Raw genomic sequence first — 19822 nt, forward strand, 5'->3', positions numbered from 1 at the left:
AAGGGAAGTCTTTCTTTTTCTTCATAACATATGTAACTATCTGACATGCTATATAATTTTTATTTGCTTATGCTTTTTCTCCATAATTGAATTTTAGGAGCTTTTGTTTTTCAGCACCCCTACACTCCCTGCATAGGTAGTACCTGGAATATTGTTGAAATTCAATTTGTGTTTTTCAAATGCATAAAAGAATTTCTCTTTAAACAATAAATAAAGATTATTTTTTTTTGCTTTTTTTTTATTGTTGAGAGTTAGAAATGAGAGTAAGAGAAGTTTGCTAATTATAGATGACACAGGGGATTCTTGAAAGGGGACCAAAGCCATGAACAAAATATTGAAATTCATTTCTTGTTGGCAAAATATAGAATAGTTATATTTCAACAGTGTGATAATGGCCATTTCCAAGAAATGCAGTCATGCTATTGTCTCCTTTCCTGATAGTCACTTCCACAAAATGGAACCAAGGAACATAACAGGAGTTTCACAATTTCTTCTTATGGGATTTTCAGAAGAACCAGAATTGCAGCCCCTCATCTTTGGGCTTTTTCTCTCCATGTACCTGATCACTGTGTCTGGAAACCTGCTCATCATCCTGGCCGTCAGCTCAGACTCCCACCTCCATACCCCCATGTACTTCCTCCTCTCCAACCTGTCCTTTGTAGACATCTGCTTCACTTCCACCACCATCCCAAAGATGCTGGTGAATATACAGACAGAGAGCAAAGGTATAACTTATGAAGGCTGCATCATCCAGATGCATTTTTTCACACTCTTTATAGGATTGGACATCTTCCTCCTGACTGTGATGGCCTATGACCGTTTTGTGGCCATCTGCTATCCTCTGCACTACACGGTCATCATGAACCCCCAGCTCTGTGGACTGCTGGTGCTGGTGTCCTGGATCATGAGTTCTCTACATTCCTTGTTAGAAAGCTTAATGGTATTACAATTGTCTTTCTGTCAAGTTTTAGAAATCCCCCACTTTTTCTGTGAACTTAATCAGATGATCCAGCTTGCCTGTTCGGACATGTATCTCAATAAAGTAGTGATATATATTGTAGCTGTGCTACTGGGAGGTGCTCCTTTGGCTGGTATCTTTTATACTTACTCTAAGATAGTTTCCTCTATACATAGAATCTCATCTGCTCAGGGGAAGTATAAGGCATTTTCCACCTGTGCATCTCACCTCTCCGTGGTCTCCTTATTTTATTGTACTGGCATAGGAGTGTACCTTAGCTCTGCTGCTTCCCACAGCTCACACTCGAGTGCAACAGCCTCAGTGATGTACACCGTGGTCACACCCATGCTGAACCCTTTCATCTATAGTCTGAGAAATAACAAGTTAAAGAGGAGTCTGAAAATACTCTTCGGGAAGGAAACTATCAGTTCAGTTCAGTCACTCAGTGTCCGACTCTTTGCGACCCCATGAATCGCAGCACACCAGGCCTCCGTGTCCATCACCAACTCCCAGAGTTCACTCAGACTCACGTCCATCGAGTCGGTGATGCCATCCAGCCATCTCATCCTTGGTCATCCCCTTCTCCTCCTGCCCCCAATCCCTCCCAGCATCAGAGTCTTTTCCAATGAGTCAACTCTTTGCATGAGGTGGCCAAAGTACTGGAGCTTCACCTTTGGCATCATTCCTTCCAAAGAAATCCCAGGGCTGATCTCCTTCAGAATGGACTGGTTGGATCTCCTTGCAGAGCCTATTGTCCTAGGGCTTAAGAAATGCCCACAACAGTAGAGTTCAAAGCCTGAGCCCAATGCTGCTAGTCTTTGAGCAGACTATGGAATTAGAACATGCCTCTTCTGTTTTTATTCAAATCTCTGCTTTGGTTTTGACTCTATACAATTTACGTAACTCACTCTTAGTTTTATGATATCTCTGATACCTGAAAGTTTTTTCCTTTGTCATTTTCATACTCTCCCAATTTTGTTACCAAACTTGGGTTTGGAATATTTGAAAGTTCCTATTTATCTCAAGGGACTACATGAATTTCCTAGGAATAATTTCTTGTCAAATACAATATATCATTTTGTGTATTTTTTTTCTTTCATTTGACTTAAAAAACAAACAGTCATGAATTGTACTGTGTGTGCTCAGCTGCTCAGTCATGTCCAACTCTGCATCCCATGGACTGTAGCCCACCAGGCTCTTCTGTCCATAGAATTTTCCAGGCAGAACACTGGAGCAGATTGCCATTTCCTACTCCAGGGGATCTTCCCTACTCCTATGATTTTATTTTATTTTTTTATTTATTTTTTTATTTTACTTTACAATTCTGTATTGGTTTTGCCATACATTGACATGAGTCCACCACGGGTTAAAAAATGACTCTTGATAATCATAGCTATTTATGAGTTTATAACAGAGGAAAATCTGAGATCACTATTTTTCACTTTTGTGAATGATATTTCTTTGCCTATCACTACCTTAATTGCTTTTATGATAACCCAAACTTTGCCATGCTGGTTGTTATCACTGATTATATGATATTTTTCTATTCTTCACAATCTTATTCTGCTGTACCACCTGTGTCCACTGTGTCTACCATACTTGCTGGCAAAAACTGATGTTAAATTAAATGTCTTCAAGTACAATCTACACAGAAAGATAAGCATGAAAAAGTACACCAGACTCCTTTGTCCATGGAATTCTCCAGGCAAGAATACTGGAATGGATTGCCATCCCCTTCTTCAGGGGATCTTTCAGACCCAGGAATCAAACCCAGATCTCCTGCATTGTAGGCAGATTCTTTACCATCTGAGCTACCAGAGAAGCTCTCTATGACAGAGTTAACCTTAAGTATAATGAAGCAAAACATCGAATCATACATTTACTACTATGCAATTCGAGTCTATTCTGGCAGTTCATCTTCTCATTGAAATAAGGACTGTCAGTGTCCATTTGTAAGATGTATTCATTGAGTTGAAGGATTGGAGGCATATTTTGAGTTTTTATTAGTTACTCTCATCTTTCTCTTCAAAACTTTACAGTGCTTCCAGAAAATATCACTCCTTCCAATTTTTCCAAATGAAATATCTCCCACTCTTCAAAGTTTTACCACAAACACTAAAGGGGCAGAGAATGAACAATATCAATATCATGAATTATGTCTCACTCTCATACTTAAGGATGACTCACTTCAAACCTCAGATTCTTGTTCAGGTATGTGATTCAAGGTCACAGGTGTTGTGAAAACATCTATGTCCTACCAACCTCCCCATGTGACCTGAAAAGAACCTCAATGGGGTCACTTTTTCATACAGTTATACAAAATAAACTTGAGTAACTGAGAAGTCATGAACAAATGTCTGGAACCAGTAGAATCAGATTTTTGCAACAGCCCTCAGTTCAGTCCAATCTGTGTACTGCACCAGTTAGCTGCCACTGGATACAAACTTTCCTACAATAAAACTGCTTAATAGAACATCTTTATTATCAAATGAGGTTGTCCAGTGAGGAGTTATTCTGATCTCTGCAGAGCTTCTCATGAGTCTGCAGTCAGGCATGAATCTCTATCTTGTGCTTCTAAGGCTCATCCATGATGTGTGGCTATACTGTTCTTCCATCTTCAACTAATTTTTGTCATTTGACTTTTTTAACCATGTAGGCTAAATACTTGCAGGGAAATGAGCTTAATAAATGTGAATTGCCTTAATTTAATTCCATTACTTTAATATCCACTTATGAAAATTTTCTTTTTCCCAATTAGAGAGACATTTCCTTCCCCTGTGAGCTGTGACTCAGCTACCTGTGCTCCAGATCCTATGCCTGCATGCACACTGGAATTGATAAATACTAATAAATATATTCAAGCATGGCTACATGCAATAAGCTGTACCCATTTAAAAGTCATTAAAAACTTAAAAGTATACACTGCCTGGTTCTATTTCTATACATCTTGAGAAGAAATAAAACATTTACTGCATTGCTATCTGAACTATCACAGTCATGTCTGACTCTTTGCAACCCCATGGACTGAAGCACACCAGGCCTCCCTGTCCATCACTGATTCCCAGAGCTTGCTCAAACTCATGTCCATCAAGTTGGTGATGCTATCCAACCATCTCATCCTCTGTATGTCCCCATCTCCTCCTGCCTTCAATCTTTTCCAGCATCAGGGTCTTTTCCAATGAGTCAGTTCTTCACATCAGGGGGCCAAAGTATTGGATTTCAGCCTCAGCATCAGTCCGTCCAGTGAATTCAGGACTGATTTCCTTTAGGACTGACTGGTTTGATCTCCTTGCAGTCCAAGGGACTCTCAAGAGTCCCAACACCACAGTTCAAAAACATCAATTCTTCAGCGTTCAGCTTTCTTTATGATCCAACTGTCACATACATACTTGACTACTAGAAAAACCATAGCTTTGATGCAAAGTAATGTCTTTGTTTTTCAATATGTTGTCTAGGGTGGTCACAGCTTTTCCTCCAAGAAGCAAGCGTCTTTTAATTTCATGGGTACAGTCACCGTCTGCAGTGATTTTGGAGCCCAAGAAAATAAAGTCTGCCACGGTTTCCATTGTTTCCCCATCTATTTGCCATGAAGTGCTGGGACTGGATGCCATGATCTTAGTTTTTCAGATGTTGAGTTTTAAGCCAGTTTTTTCACTCTCTTTTTTCACTTTCATCAAGAGGCTCTTTAGTTCTCTTTCACTTTCTGCCATAAGGGTAGTGTCATCTGCATATCTGAGGTTATTGATATTTCTTCTGGTAATCTTGACCCCAGCTTGTGTTTCTTCCAGCCCAGCATTTCTCATAATGTACTCTGCATAGAAGTTAAATAAGCAGGGTGACAATATACAGCCTGATGTACTCCTTACCCAATTTGGAACCAGTGCGTTGTTCCATGTCCAGTTCTAACTGTTGCTTCTTGACCTGCATATAGATTTCTCAGGAGGCAGGTAAGGTGGTCTGGTAGTCCCATCCGTTGAAGAATTTTCCACAGTTTGTTGTGATACACACAGTCAAGGACTTTGGCATAGTCAATAAAGCAGAAGTAGATTTTTTTTCTGGAACTCTCTTGCTTTTTCTATGATCCAACACTATATTTTGCACTGCTATATGTTGTTATAAATGTAATCTCACTGGTCTCTGTTTCTTTACTTCTGTTGGTAACAAGGAATAATAATATATAATATGAACATAATAATAATGTATAATAATAAACATGATTTCTGAAGTATGCTGTAAAAAAAGAAATCTGTAAAAATATTTATATAGCTAAAAGGAAACATTCAGGTATAAGAGGTACATGTGTGAAATGAGCATTATTTGTATATATTTTCCTCTCAAACAAACACATTCACACACACATAAGTACATGCATGCAGAGTCATTTATAATCCCATTTATTTTATTGAAAGAATATTTTATTAAAAGTTGGACAATAAAGAAATGAAAATAATGAATGTTTGAATCAACATGAAATTCAAGGAATGTAGAAATTTAGACAAAAAGATTTAAAGTAGATTGTGTGACCTTGCTTTTGATAGAAATAACTTGTCATAAGGCCTCAAAATCAGAAACACATTTATATTTATGGAAAATAGAATTCGATCCACCAATGAATAAGGCAGGTATTTTTGACTCTAATTTTCTTCTCCTGTTAAGGTGGGTTTTACACACAAATTCCTTTATCGAGGGAAAATTAAATGTCTAAATTGAGAAGCTTAAAAATAACTATATTTTATTGGATAAATGTCTGTATTGCACTTGTATTTCTGCTGTAACAAATTACTACACTGTGCTTTTAAAAATTGAAGTCCTAACTATCAGAAGCCCATATTCCTCTTACTCAACTGAATTCAAGATGCTAAAACTAAGACCTATCTGGATGCTCTAGGGAAGAATAAATTTTCTTTCTTGAATCACATTCTAGGGGCCACCTGTACTCCTCGTCCCAAAACTGGTTTGTAATTTTCACCAGAACACTGAATATCCCGGAGCCCCAATCCTGAAATGGAGGATCAAGTTATAATAGTGCTACGTCACAGAAGGAACATCTCTAAACATTAAACCAGATCATCCCTATAAGATTCTAAGGTAGGTTATGGTTGCTTGATGAAATCTATCTCGTGGCTTACATGCCTTTTTTTTATTTAAATTTATTTATTTTAATTGGAGACTAATTACTTTACAATATTGTATTGCTTTTGCCATACATCAACACAAATCCGCCATAGGCTAATTGATAGCACTTAGCTTCAGATATGTGGGTTTCCCTGGTGGCTCAGACAGTAAAGAATTTGCCTGCAATATGGGAGACCCAGGTTTGATCCCTGGGTTGTGAAGATCCCCTGGAGAAGGGAATGGCAACACCCTCCAGTATTCTTGCCTGGAGAATTGCAGGGACAGAGGAGCCTGGCAAGATACAGTCTGAGTTTGTGATGAGTTGAACACGACTGAGTGACTAATATGAAATTCCTGAAGATTTTAACAAAAGTGTCAGGAAGCCAAGTAGTGTACTGTCCAATGTTTTACATTCAAGGAACAAAGCTGTCCCTATTATAAAGAGGGGAATAATAACTTTCTAAGGGTATCATGGGCTATATCCCTACCGCACGTCAATGCTTTGGAGATCCAAGGAACCAATTCAAGACAATTGCCTCAGTTTCACATGTTGGAGAATCTTAAAAATAGTGTTGGTATAGACCTCTGGAAGGCAACTGAGTTAATGGAGAAGGGTTAATAAAAAACGAATTTTCCTGGCTTATCACTTGGTCCCCTGAAAACAGAGCATCAGAAGAAAAAAGATCCTTTCTATACAGACCAAGTGCCATAGGGATTCTTCTGCTTATAGGTCATTATAACAAGAGGGAATGTACCTAATGAGAAGACATAGAGAGCTGTAAATACCTCCTCTGCTTCATCCCTGAACTTGTACAACTTGGGCATGATTGAGACACGGTTTTTGCTTTTGGAGTCCTAAGTCTGGCTAAAGGACCAATGACTGACCCCTTCCTGCTGCCTTGTCTGGGGACAGAGATTCAGTCTCCATCATCAACCATCAGGAAGAGAATCAGACTTCCATATGGAGACCTTCCTCTCAGAGTTCCCATGCAGGTGAGTCCAAGAGCCCAAAAGACCCCATAGGGAAAGGTCAGAGAGAATGAAATCCAAGAATCTTTACTGGAGGTCACCTGAGAACCAACTCAGCCTAGCCAAGAGCCCAGAAACCACAATAGTTGTTTGCTTGCTTGCTTAAAATATCAGTGTGTTTTGATAATGCTGTAAAGAGACACGAACGTTGAATTCAGTCAAGCAACATTCGGTGACGCCAATTAAATGACAGAGATGGAAACTCATGTAGAAGAGAGATGAGAGAAATAAAGCATTTCCAGTAAATATATAACATGTGCAAGTATCTTATTAATTAACTGGAGTAGAGAAATAGGGTATTAGCTATGGTGGGACATAAAATGAATTAAAGACGTTTCTTCCTAATTTTTATCATAGGGCATATTTAACCAAGTTTCCATATTGATGAGAAAAATCCACACCAAAGAATGCCTACAAGCTCAACTTTGCAACAATAAAACACATTCTTCACAGTCTAAGAGGCCTATATTTCACAGTGTCTTCTGTGTCATATGTTAAAAAAAAAAAAGAGCTAAAAAAGGGTACACTAATGATCTTACTTTGCAATTATTTCCATGACTCCAAATACATATGTGGGTTCATCAGTCATTTACATTCTCTATTTCAAATCACCTATGTGAGTCCTTTGCTTTAAGTTGGGTTATTTGTCTTTTTGTTAAGTTGTCTCAGTTCTTTCTTCAAACACTTGTTTTGAGATAACTTTGACAAAGAAATATTGTACATATTTGAGGTATATACAATATTTTTATATATTGATATGAATGGATTTTGTAAAGATCATCAAATCAAGCTAATTGTTGTGTCCATCACCTCTACAAGTTTCTGATTGTCTGTTTGTGTGTATATGCTGAGAAGATTTAAGATCATCAAATTTATCAAATTTAAATGTTTCAAATCTTATCAAATTTCAAGGAGTAAGCCCTTTGCTTTCATATGGTAGGATCAGGGAACTTTTGCTCCTGTCTTTGATTGAAATCTTTCAAAAAAGATTTATTTAAAACAATAAATCGTTTTTTATTCAAAAAATAGAGAATGTAAATGGCTGTAAAAAGCATCTCTGCTTTTTCTTTTATTTCCAAGTTGTTAGCAATTTGATTTTAAATTATGACTCATTGATTTAGTTAAATTATTACTATTTCATCTGCTTATATAATTTACTTGTAGATTTTGATTCCATTTTGTTACATAAATTGTTTTGAAACTAATCTACTTAACCTAATTTCATTCTCACTGACATTTTCCCCATTAGTTCTTAGTTTATTTTATTTTAGTTTATTCTTTCTATATTATGCACACATACATACACATACTTTTATACAAATGCAACAATGGAATTCTATACATATTGTAAATGCTGTTTGTTTGACTTCATCATTTTTCCTAACTTCTGTCCCATTTTCCTTCTTACTCAAAACTCCACCTTACTCAAAACCCTGCTTCCAGTCACCAGGATGAGGATGATTCAGTATTTTTATGGCTATATAACATTTCATAATGTTATAACTTTAATGGTCACTCATATTCTTTTTTTTTATTAAACTTGTTATTTTGTATTGGAGGATAGCCAATTAACAAGGGTGTAATAGTTTCAGGTGGTACTCATTCAAACACCTACATGTATCCATTCTCCCCAAACTCCCTCTTATCCAGGCTTCCACATTAAGCAGAGTTCCATATCCTACACAGTAGGTCCATGTTGGTTTCCTATATTCTTTTTCATTAAATTGCTATTATATCAAGGCTACAAATTTTTTACAATAGTGAAGCTCAAACCTGTGGATGACTTTGTCCCCCCCGGGTTCATCTAGCAATGTCCAGAGATTTTTATGGCGGTCAGACGTAGGGGCTCAGTAAAGCTCAGGGGGGCTCTAAACATCCTACGATTCATAGGACACACTCCACCACAATGATCTGGATCAGAATGTCAATCATGCCAACACTGGAGAACCCTGAGTTAAAGACTGTTGCTGTTTTCATTTAGTCACTCAGTTGTATCCGACTTTTTTGTGACTCCATGAACTGTAGCCCACCAGGCTCCTCGGTTCATGTATTTCCCAGGAAAGAGTACTGGAGTGGGTGGCCATTTCCTTCTCCAGAGGATCTTCCTGACCCAGGGATCGAACCACATCTCCTGCACTGGCAGATGGATTCTTAACTGCTGAGCCACCAAAACTGTGATTTGAATATGTATGGGTGTCTACAAGTATTTTCCTAAAATGTTATAACACTTCACATCTGCCAGAAAATTCAGAGAGTACTAGTTCAAAAGTTCTCATCCCGAAATGTAACAAATCTTTAAGTTTTTTCCTAGTGGTATGCTATGAAAAAGATGTCTTGTTTTTTAACTATGTACCAAGTTAAAACAAAGATTTATACATTTTGTCACCATTTTGATAATTTGTTGTTATGCACCCAATATTATATGCCAACTTTCCTACAGTTGTCAGCCTTTCAAATCATTTTTACAAGTGAATTATTTTTCAGTTGAGTTTGGGTACTCAGGAGACCTAAAATTTTAAATTTTTATTTTGTTGTATATGCCTGTCTTACTATCCACCTTTCTGTCTTATTTAAGATGTTTTTTCCAACTCACAGGGTTTTGTTAATTTTATCTATTTGTTTATTTATTTTTGGCTGCGCTGGGTCTTCACTGCTGCGTATGGGCTTTGTCCAGCTGTGGCCAGCAGGGGCTGCTCTCAAGTTGCCGGGCGCAGTCTTCTCACTGCTGTGGCTTTCCTTGTGGGCCTCTGTGGTGCACAGGCTTCAGTAGTTGTGGCACACGGGCCTAGTCGCCCAGTGGCATATGGAATCTTCCCAGACCAAGGACTGAACCCTTGTCCCCTGACTTGGCAGGCGGATTCTTATCCACTGGATCACCAGGGAAGTCCAACCCATAGCTTTTATATGTAGATTTAAAGATGTTCATCTTCAATGTGTTCATTACTCTCACACTGAGGTGGTCATCACTAATTTTTTTAAAAACGTTGGAGGGAAGAAAGAAACTTTACTTTTTGCAATACAGATGTTTATGCCTGCTTTTATCAACAATTCAATCTTTCTGAATAAATTGAAATACACCCTTGCCATATATTAAATGTTCATGTATAATAAGACCTAAGTCCCAATTCTGAATAATAACTGCTCATGCTATGTGCTAGAACATTCTAGGAACATTATATAGTGTACTATTTTATATCTAGATTACTGGCAAATTAATTGATTCACAGTGATATTATAATTTATTACTATTTCAATGCTTGTTCAATTCATTTTCAATGCTCCATGCAATTTACAGCACTTGTTTTAAAACCATATTACTTAACCTGGTTTCACTCTCCTTGTTATTTTTTTTTTTATGTTTTCCTTATGATTTCAAAATTTTTATTTTTTTTTATTTTACTTAACAATACTGTAACACATGTAACCGAGGAACATAACAGGAGTTTCAGAATTTCTTCTCATGGGATTTTCAGAGGATCCAGAATTGTAGCCTCTGATGTTCAGACTTTTCTTCTCCGTGTACCTGATCACTGTGTTTGGAAACCTGCTCATCATCCTGGCTGTCAGCTCAGACTCCCACCTCCACACCCCCATGTACTTCTTCCTCTCCAACCTGTCCTTTGTAGACGTCTGTTTCACCTGCACCACCATCCCAAAGTTGCTGTGGAACATCCAGATCCAGAGCAAAGGTATCACCTATGAAGGCTACATCACCCAGATGTATTTTTTCACACTTTTTGTAAGATTGGACATCTTTCTCTTGACCATGATGGCCTATGACCCCTTTGCGGCTATTTGTCACCCCCTGAACTACATCATCATCATGAACCCCTGGCTCTGTGCCCTGCTGGTGCTATTGTCTTGGATCATCAGTCTCCTGCATGCCTTGCTGGAAAGCATAATGGTATTGCAACTGTCTTTCTGTACAGTCTTGGAAATCCCTCACTTTTTCTGCAAGCTCAGTCAGATGATCCAACTTGCCAGGTCTGTCATCTTTCTTGATAAAAGCAGTAATGTATTTTATACCTCTGTTGCTGGCTGGTGGTTCCCTCATGTGTATCCTTTACTCCTACTCTAAGATAGTTTCCTCCATACGTGGAATCTCATCAACTTGGGGGAAGTATAAAGCATTTTCCACCTGTGCATCTCACCTCTCACTAGTCTCCTTATTTTATTGTACAGGCATAGGCGTATATCTTAGCTCTGCTATTACCCACAGCTCACACTCAAGTGCAACAGCCTCAGTGATGTACACTGTGGTCACCTCCTTGCTGAACCCCTTCATCTACAGCTTGAGAAATAAAGACTTAAAGAGGGCTCTGAAAATACTCTTTGGAAAGAAATATATAAAAGAGTTTATCATCCTAGGGCTTAAGAAGTGCCCATGATAGCAGAGCTCAAATCCTGAGCCAAATATTACTGGTATTTGGTCCAACTGTGGGAGTGGAATATGCCTCTTCTATTTTCCTTGGAGTTTCTATTTCAACTTCTTTATACAATTTACATAGCTCACTTTTAAGTTTGGTGATAGTGCTAGTATCCAAGAGTTTTTCCCTTTTTCATTTTTATACTTTCCCAACCTTGGATGTGAAATATTTGAAGACTCCCATTTATCTCAAGGGGTCTCTTAAGAATAATTTTTCTCAAGTGAAATGTATCATGCTGAGGATTTTGTTTGTTTGTTTGACTAAAAGAATAGTTAAGATCCATACCACTGCTATGGAGGGAAAACTCCTCTTGGCAACCACAGCTGTTTATAAGTTTATGACAGAGAAAAACTTGTGACCACTGTTTGTCACAAACATCATTCCTTTGTATATCACTACCTTATGCTCTTCTTATAATCCAAACTTTAAAATGCTATTTGTTATCACAGATCATGGGTATTTTCTACTCGTTCAGGTCCTGTTCTGCTGTGTAACTTGTGTCTCCTATATCCACCATAGTAGTAGTGTTAGTCACTAGTTGGGTCCAACTCTTTGCGACCCCACAGAAGGTGGCCTGCCAGGCTCCTCTGTCCATGGATTCTCCAGTCAAGAATACTGTAGTGAGTGGCCATTCCCTTCTCCAGAGGATCTTCCCAACCCAGGGATTGAACTCGGGTCTCCTGTGTTGCAGGCAGACTCTTTACTTTGTATCTACCATAGTCACTAGCAAAAACTGATAATAAAATATGTGTTTTCAAGGAGAATCAAAAGAAGAAAATGACAATGAAAATGACTATGGATATAATATGGTGCTAGAGCAAACCTAACTTAAGTATGATGAAACAAAATATTAAATGATATATTCGTAACCTTGGAAAATATGTCTTTGTCATACAATTCACCTACTCATTGAAATATGATATAAAAGTGTCCATTTGTCATGGCATATGGGGGACAGAGGTCCGAGAGGGAGGGGATGTATGGATACAGATAGCTGATTCACTTTGTTGTACAGCAGAAACTAACATGACATTGTAAAACAATTTTGCAAGCTGAAAACAGTGTCAATTTGTAAGGTGTACTTACTGAGCTGTAGGACTGGTGGCATGTTTTGGCTTTTTATTAAATTATTTTCATGTTTTGTTTGAAAATTTCCAGTGCTTTCTGAAAATATGATTCCTTCCATTTCCCTAAATGAAATAGCTCCCATTATTCAAACTTTTGTCACAATCTCTAGAAGGGTAGAGGATGAACAATTTCAACATCATCCACTATAGGTTATGCTCATTATCAAAGGATGACTCACTTGAAAGCTCAGATTCTGCTCAGCTATAAGATTCAGGGTCACAGGTGTTGTACAAACATAACTGTCTTTCCAACCTCTCCATGTAACCTGAAAGGATCCTCACTGGAGGCATAATTTCACACCCTTACATGAACTAAACTTGAATAACAAAGTAATCATGAATGTTACCTTCAAATATCAAAACAAATGCCCAGAGCAAGTAGAATCAGATTATTACAACTGCCCTCAGTTCTGTCTGATTAAATTATTAAATCAGTTAGCTATTGTTGCATACAAATTTCCTAAAATAAAATTGCTTAATATAATATCTCTATTATCAAATGAGGTGGTCCAATGGGAAGTTGGCTATTCATGAGCCTATAGTCAGACTTGAAAATCTACCTTGTGTTTCTAAGGCTCATTCACAATGTTGTGTATGATTGTACTGTTCTTCTGACTTAAACCAATTTATGACATTTTACTCTTTTGATATGGGCTTCCCGGGTGGCCCAGTGGTAAAGAATTCACTTCCCAATGCAGGCGACATTGGTTCGATCCTTGTGTGGGAGAAATCTGTTGCAACAAAAATAGAAATGAGTGGACAGTCATTGGCACTTACCAGCTAAACGGGCCTGTAAGAATTAAAAAATCTTGGTTATTCTTTAGCTGTTATGACTAAAAAACACTTGTAGCTAGACTTGTCCTTCACAAAGTTTCAAAAAAATGAATTACTCTGACTCCATGTAGATTATACTCTGTACCTAGCATTCTTCTCCCCTACACTCTCCTGTAGCATTCTGCATTTCAGAAAGAAGGTCATTGAACCAATAACTTCAGGGACACCACACTTGATTGCTCAGTTGTCTGATGTCAGCTGTAGCCATTTTGAAACTTTAAGAGAAAAATATGCAAGACCTCCATAAGGATATAAAACCTCTCCCTATTGTCTAGAGAGGAGGGCACAATTCTTGAGGCACAGGCCTGCTGGGTTTCCCTTTCACCTGGCAAAAATAATAAAACTACTTTTTTCTATTTCCTCCAAACTGTCTCCATATGTCTACTTGGCATCGGTGGGCAGGGAGCCAAGACTTTGGTAACAGATCCCATGGAGTAGGAAATGGCAACCCACTCCAGAACTCTTGCCTGGGAAATCCCATGGACAGAGAAGCCTGCTGGGCTACAGTCCATGGGGTCACAAAGAGTCAGGCACAACTTAGCTGAGCTGAGGCTAAATAGCTTGTGGAGAATATGAGTTTAATAATTATTAATTGCCTTAATTTAATTCCACTACATTAATGTCCACTTAAGAAACTTTTCTTTATCTCATGCGGAGGAGATATCTCCCACCATCATGAAATCTGACTCAGCTACCTGTGCCCCAGGTCTTACCTTAACATACACACTACAATTTTTAAATTGTAATAAATGTTATTAAAGCAGAGTTACACAGAACAAACTTTACTCACTTAAAAGTCATTTAAAAATTAAGTGTATGCTGCCTGGTTCCATTTCTATACCCCTTGGGAAGAAATATACTAATTTCACTACTTTGTTACGCGTATGCATATGCGTGCTCAGTCATGTCTGACTCTTTGCAACCCATGAAGTGATCATGGGAATCTTCCTGATTCCAGGGATTGAATCCCTGTCTCCTGCATTGTGGGTGATCTCCTACATTGCAGGCAGATTTTTTACCAACTGAGCCACTAGTGAAATGCCCCAAGTATGAAATCCTAATAGTTTTAGCGAGCATCAGGAAGCCAAAGAGTGCATTGACCAATGCTTTTCATTAATGGAATAATGTCCCTCTTATACGTGGAGAATAACAGGTTTCACAGGGTTCCATGGGCTGTGTAGCCATCAGAAGTCAATGTTTTATTGACCCAAGGGATATATTCGAAACAGTTGCCTCAGTCTAACTAGTTGGAAAAAATTTTAAATTCAGAGATAAGATGAGGTGCTAGGAGTTTAGTCTTCTGGAAAGGAAGAGAGATGATGGAAAAGGATTAATAACAATTCACCTGGCTTATCACTGGTATCCTGGAAACAGAGAATTACAAGGAAAAAAAAGAATACTTTCTATCCAGAAGAAGTCCCCCAGGGAATTCAGGTGCTTACAGGTCACTGTAACAAGAGGGAAATGTACCTAATGAGCAGACAGAGAGAGCCATAAATAACCACCTCTCCTTCATCCCTGAGCTTGTACAACCTGGGAATGGACAAGACCTAGTTGTTGCTTTTGAAGTCCTAAATTTGAGCAAAGGACCAATGCTTGACCTCTTTGTGCTACCTTGTGTGGGGACAGAGCTTCAGTCTCCATCATCAGCCATCCAGGAAGAGAATCAGACTTCCACACAGAGACCTTTCTCTCAGAATTTCCGTGTAGGTGAGTTCAAGAGTCTGGAAGACACTGCAGAAGAAGGTTAGAGACAAGGAATCCAAGAATGTTTACTTGAGTCCACCAGAGAACCAACTCAGCCTAGGTTAGAGCCCAGAGAACACTGTGGTTAACTGCTTGCATGATTAAAATATATCAATGTATTTTTATAATGCTAAAAAGAGAACTGAACATTGAACTCAGTAAAGCAATGTTCAGTGATACCAAGTAAATGATAAAAATGAAGCCCAATTAGGAGAGGGATGAGAGGCATAAGGGGCTTCCCAGATGGCGCAATGGTAAAGAATTTAACCGCCAATACAGGAGCCACAGGAGATGCAAGTTCAATTCCTGGATCAGGAAGATCCCCTGGAGGAGGGTATGGAAACCCACTCCAGTATTCTTGCCTGGGAAATTCCATGAACTGGAGAGTTACAGTCCATGGGGTTGCAAAGGGTTGGACACGGCTGAGCAAGTAAACACACATGAGGCATAAAGTGCTTCCAGTAAAAGTAGAACTTATGTCCAAGTATCTTATTAATAGTTTGAGTAGATAATTAGTATATTAGTGATGTAAGGATATAAAATATAATTAGGTCATTTCCTTCTAATTTTTTTGATGATGCATATTTGACCATGCTTCAGTATTCATTAGAAAGACACACTGGGCTTCCCTGGGAGTGCAGGAGACACGGGTTTGATCCCTGGTCAGGAAGATCCCGCATGCCTTGGAGAAACTAAGCCTGTGCACCACAACCACTGAGCCTGTGCACCACAACCACTGAGCCTGTGCTCTAGAGCCTGGGAACCGCAACTACGGAGGTCCTCACACCCTAGAGTCCATGTTCTGCAATAAGAGAGCCCACTGTAATGAGAAGCTCGTGCACCACAGCTAGAGAAAAACCACATAGCAACAAAGACTTAGCACCGCCAAAAATAAATAAGCAGATATGCACACCAAAGAATGCTCGTGAATACATCCTCGCAACAGTATTTGCCAGATATATACACTCCACAGTATCTTCTGTGAAAAAAAAAAATTCAAATGTAAAGAGAGGTGTGCTGATGAGCTTGTTGTTGTTTAGTCGCTACCTTAGGTCCAACTCTTTGTGCCCCGTGGACTGTAGCCTACAGGCTTCTCTGTCCATGGGATTTCCCAGATAAGAATACTAGAATGGGTTGCCATTTCCTCCCCCAGGGGGTCTTCTAGACCAGGGACTGAACCAGTGTCTCCTGCATTGGGAGGTGGCTTCTTTGCCACTGAGCTGCCAGGGAAGTGCTAATAAGCTTACCTTGCCATTGTTTCATTATCTCTGAGGGTGAATATGTGTGTGGATTTGTCAGCCACTCACTTTCTCTATCTTAAATGATGTGTGTGAGCCGTTTGCTTTTCTATAATAGGATCAGAATAGGATTCCTATCTTTGAGTGCAATCTTTCAAAGAACTGGAGATGTTTACTAGTCGTTAAGATGTTGTTTTATTCTTAAATCACGTCTGACTGTCTGCAACCCCTTGGGCTATAGCCCACGAGGCTGTTCTGTCCATGGGATTTTCCAAGCAAGAATACTTGAGTGAGTTGCCATTTCCTCCTCCAGGGGATCTTCCCAGACCAGAGATTGAGCCCATGTTTCCTGTGTTGGCAGGTGGATTCTTTACCACTGCACCACCAGTGCAGTCATTGTTCCTACCTTTTATCCCCTTTGCCTTCTTTTTTTTTTCAGTTTTCCTTCTTACTCAATAATTTCTCACAGACCTGCCTCAAATCACAAGTATAATAATGAATTCATTACTTTTATGGCTATACAACAGGTCATGGTGTGCCTATACTACTAACTTTCATATCCTTTGAGCTTCCCTGGTAGCTCAGCTGGTCAAGAATCTGCCTGCAATACAGGAGACCCTGGTTCAATTTCTGGGTCCTTTGAGCTTCCCTGGTAGCTCAGCTGGTCAAGAATCTGCCTGCAATACAAGAGACCCTAGTTCAATTTCTGGGTCAGAAAGATCCACTGGAGAAGGGATAGGCTACCCACTCCAGTATTCTGGCCTGGAGAATTCCTTGGACAGTATAGTCCATGGGGTTGCAAAGAGTCAGACACAACTGAGTGACTTTCACTTTCACTTTCATATCCTTTATCATTAAGTTGCTATTATACCAAAGCTACACAATATGTTAAGATAGTGAAATTCAAACTCTGACTCTAACCATGGATGGTTTCATACCTCAGGGATTTTTGTCTGTCACACATGGAAGGCTCTATAGAGTTAGGGATGCTTTAAATATCCTATAATGCATAGGACAGATGCCACCACAAACAGTGATCTGGCTCAGAATGTCAATGGTACCAACACTGGAGAACCCTTAATTAAAGAATATCTGTATTTTTTAATATAAATTTATTTATTTTAATTGGAGGCTACTTTACAATACTGTATTGGTTTTGCCATACATCAACATGAATCTGCCACAGTGTACACTTGTTCCCCATCTGAACCCCCCTCCCACTTCCCTACCAATACCATCCCTCTGGGTCATCCCAGTGCACCAGCCCCGAGCATCCTGTATCATGTATCATGCAGAATATCTGTATTTTGGATGTTTACATCTGTCTTCAGGTTTTTCCCTAAAACATTATAACACTTCACATTTCTGCCAGAAAGAAATCAGAGTCTCCTTTGCTACTAGTCAGAAGTTCTCAGCCCAGATGTGACCAGTCTTCAAGATTTTTCCCAGGACCATGGTAGGAAAGAGATGTCTCGTTGCTTTCTTAAACTACATACTGAGCCAGAGCAAAGATTTACATACTTGGTCGCCTTTTTGATTCGCCTATTATGATCATGTGTGGGCTTTGCGGTGGCTCAGTGGTAAGTTAGAATTTGCCTGGCAGTGCAGGAGACGTGCTTCCATCCCTGGGTCAGGAAGATAAATTCACTGAAGAAGGAAGTGGCAACCCACTCCAGTATGCTTGCCTGAAAAATCCCATGGACAGAGGAGCTTGGTGGGCTACAGTCCATGGGGTCACAAAAGAATCAGACATGACTTAGTGACTAAACAACAAAAACAATAATAATTATTATTATATACATGTATTAGCAACTGAACAACAACACATATTATATGCCCATTTTTCTACAGATACAAGCCTTTCAAATAATTCTTTAAAAAGATTGTTTTTCAGTTGATTTGTGAGGCATATATTTGGCCTTAAATTTTTTTTAATTTTATTTAGTTATATAGGTCTATTGTCTTGTTTCTGAGTCTTTTGCATTATTTAAGGTGATTCTCCGCCCCCTCATTGATATTATATATTTACATGTCAAAGTGTTCATCTAAAATGTGCTGGCTATTCTTACACTGAGGATGTAATCTCTCTAATATTTGTAAAATGTTTGAGGTAGGCGAGAAACCATTTTTTACAAGATAGATATTTATGCCAGCTTTAGCAACATTTCAGTCTTTCCAAATAAATTGAAATGCAACCTTGACATATATTAAATGCCTATATATAAGGAGACCCAAGTCTTGATTTATTCAACAAATAGTAACTGAGCATATGCTACATGCCAGATAACTCTAGGAACATTATATATCACACTATTTTACATTTCAATCATTGCCAATTTTATTAATCCATGTTGATAACATAACTTTTGCTATTACATTTCTTCTTCAATTAGTTTTCAGTGCTCCATTCAATTCTGTTTACCACAGTTTTGAAACCATGCTATTTAACTTGGTTTCATTCTCTGTTATTCTTTTTATTTCCTAACATCATTTAACGAAATTCATTTTTATACAAGTGCACATAAATTTACATACTCAGTTAAAATACAAAGATGAACAAAACAGCTAAAGTCCCCACATGTATGGATCAAGCATTATAATTGGGAAGACAGAGTGCAACGAAGGAAATAAGTGTATAATACAATGTCCCCAGATGACTAACATGAAGAATGTTGGTGAAAAGGTGGAAGCTGTCACGGTGTATCCAGGTTTTCTATGTATGGACCTTTGATCTTTTGGGCAAAGATCAGAACCAGGGCTAGAGTGCGCCCTTAGGACTCATTAAAAAAAAAAAAAAAAAGATTAAAATCCAAGAATAACAACAAGAAACAAAATGTCACACAGAAAAGGGAAGAAACAGGCTTGCTCCTCTGCTTTCATATAAAAACACTTGGTCTAATGAAAATGAAATAAGAACAGGAAAATGAAATAAGAACAAGAAAAACAAGTTTAATTTCCCTGCTACCCAGGGATATTAAAAATGGCCAATGTTCAATTCCTATCCATTGTGCTTTGTAAGCATCCTTTTGTGAAGTGCTATTTTGTTCCCTTTACTCATTTTTCTGTTGGGTCATACAACCCATAAGTATTTTAGACCACAAGTTATTGCTACTCTGGATAAATTTATTTTCTCTTTTTAATAATTTTTGCTGGGCATCAAGGGAATATAATAGCATGTGAAATGTTATAAGAACCAAAGAAATTTTCTTACCACAGTCTCTCAGGGACCATTTGAGTTTATTAGATCTGTATTCTCTTTCGTGTCCATTTTCTATTTCTCTCTCTCTTTCTCTCATGTGCAGAAATATATATTGTTGTTGCTATTGTTCAGTCGCTAAGTCGTGTGTG

The 19822-nt window shown here is 38.5% G+C and overlaps 1 pseudogene; it reads left to right on the forward strand.

Annotated features, from left to right (window-relative positions):
* Nucleotides 1–553: 553 nt before the first annotated feature.
* Nucleotides 554–11490, forward strand: LOC120864641 (annotated as a pseudogene).
* Nucleotides 11491–19822: the final 8332 nt, after the last annotated feature.

This window comes from Oryx dammah, unplaced genomic scaffold (assembly GCF_014754425.2).
Source record: "Oryx dammah isolate SB20612 unplaced genomic scaffold, SCBI_Odam_1.1 HiC_scaffold_5, whole genome shotgun sequence".
NCBI lineage: Eukaryota > Metazoa > Chordata > Mammalia > Artiodactyla > Bovidae > Oryx > Oryx dammah.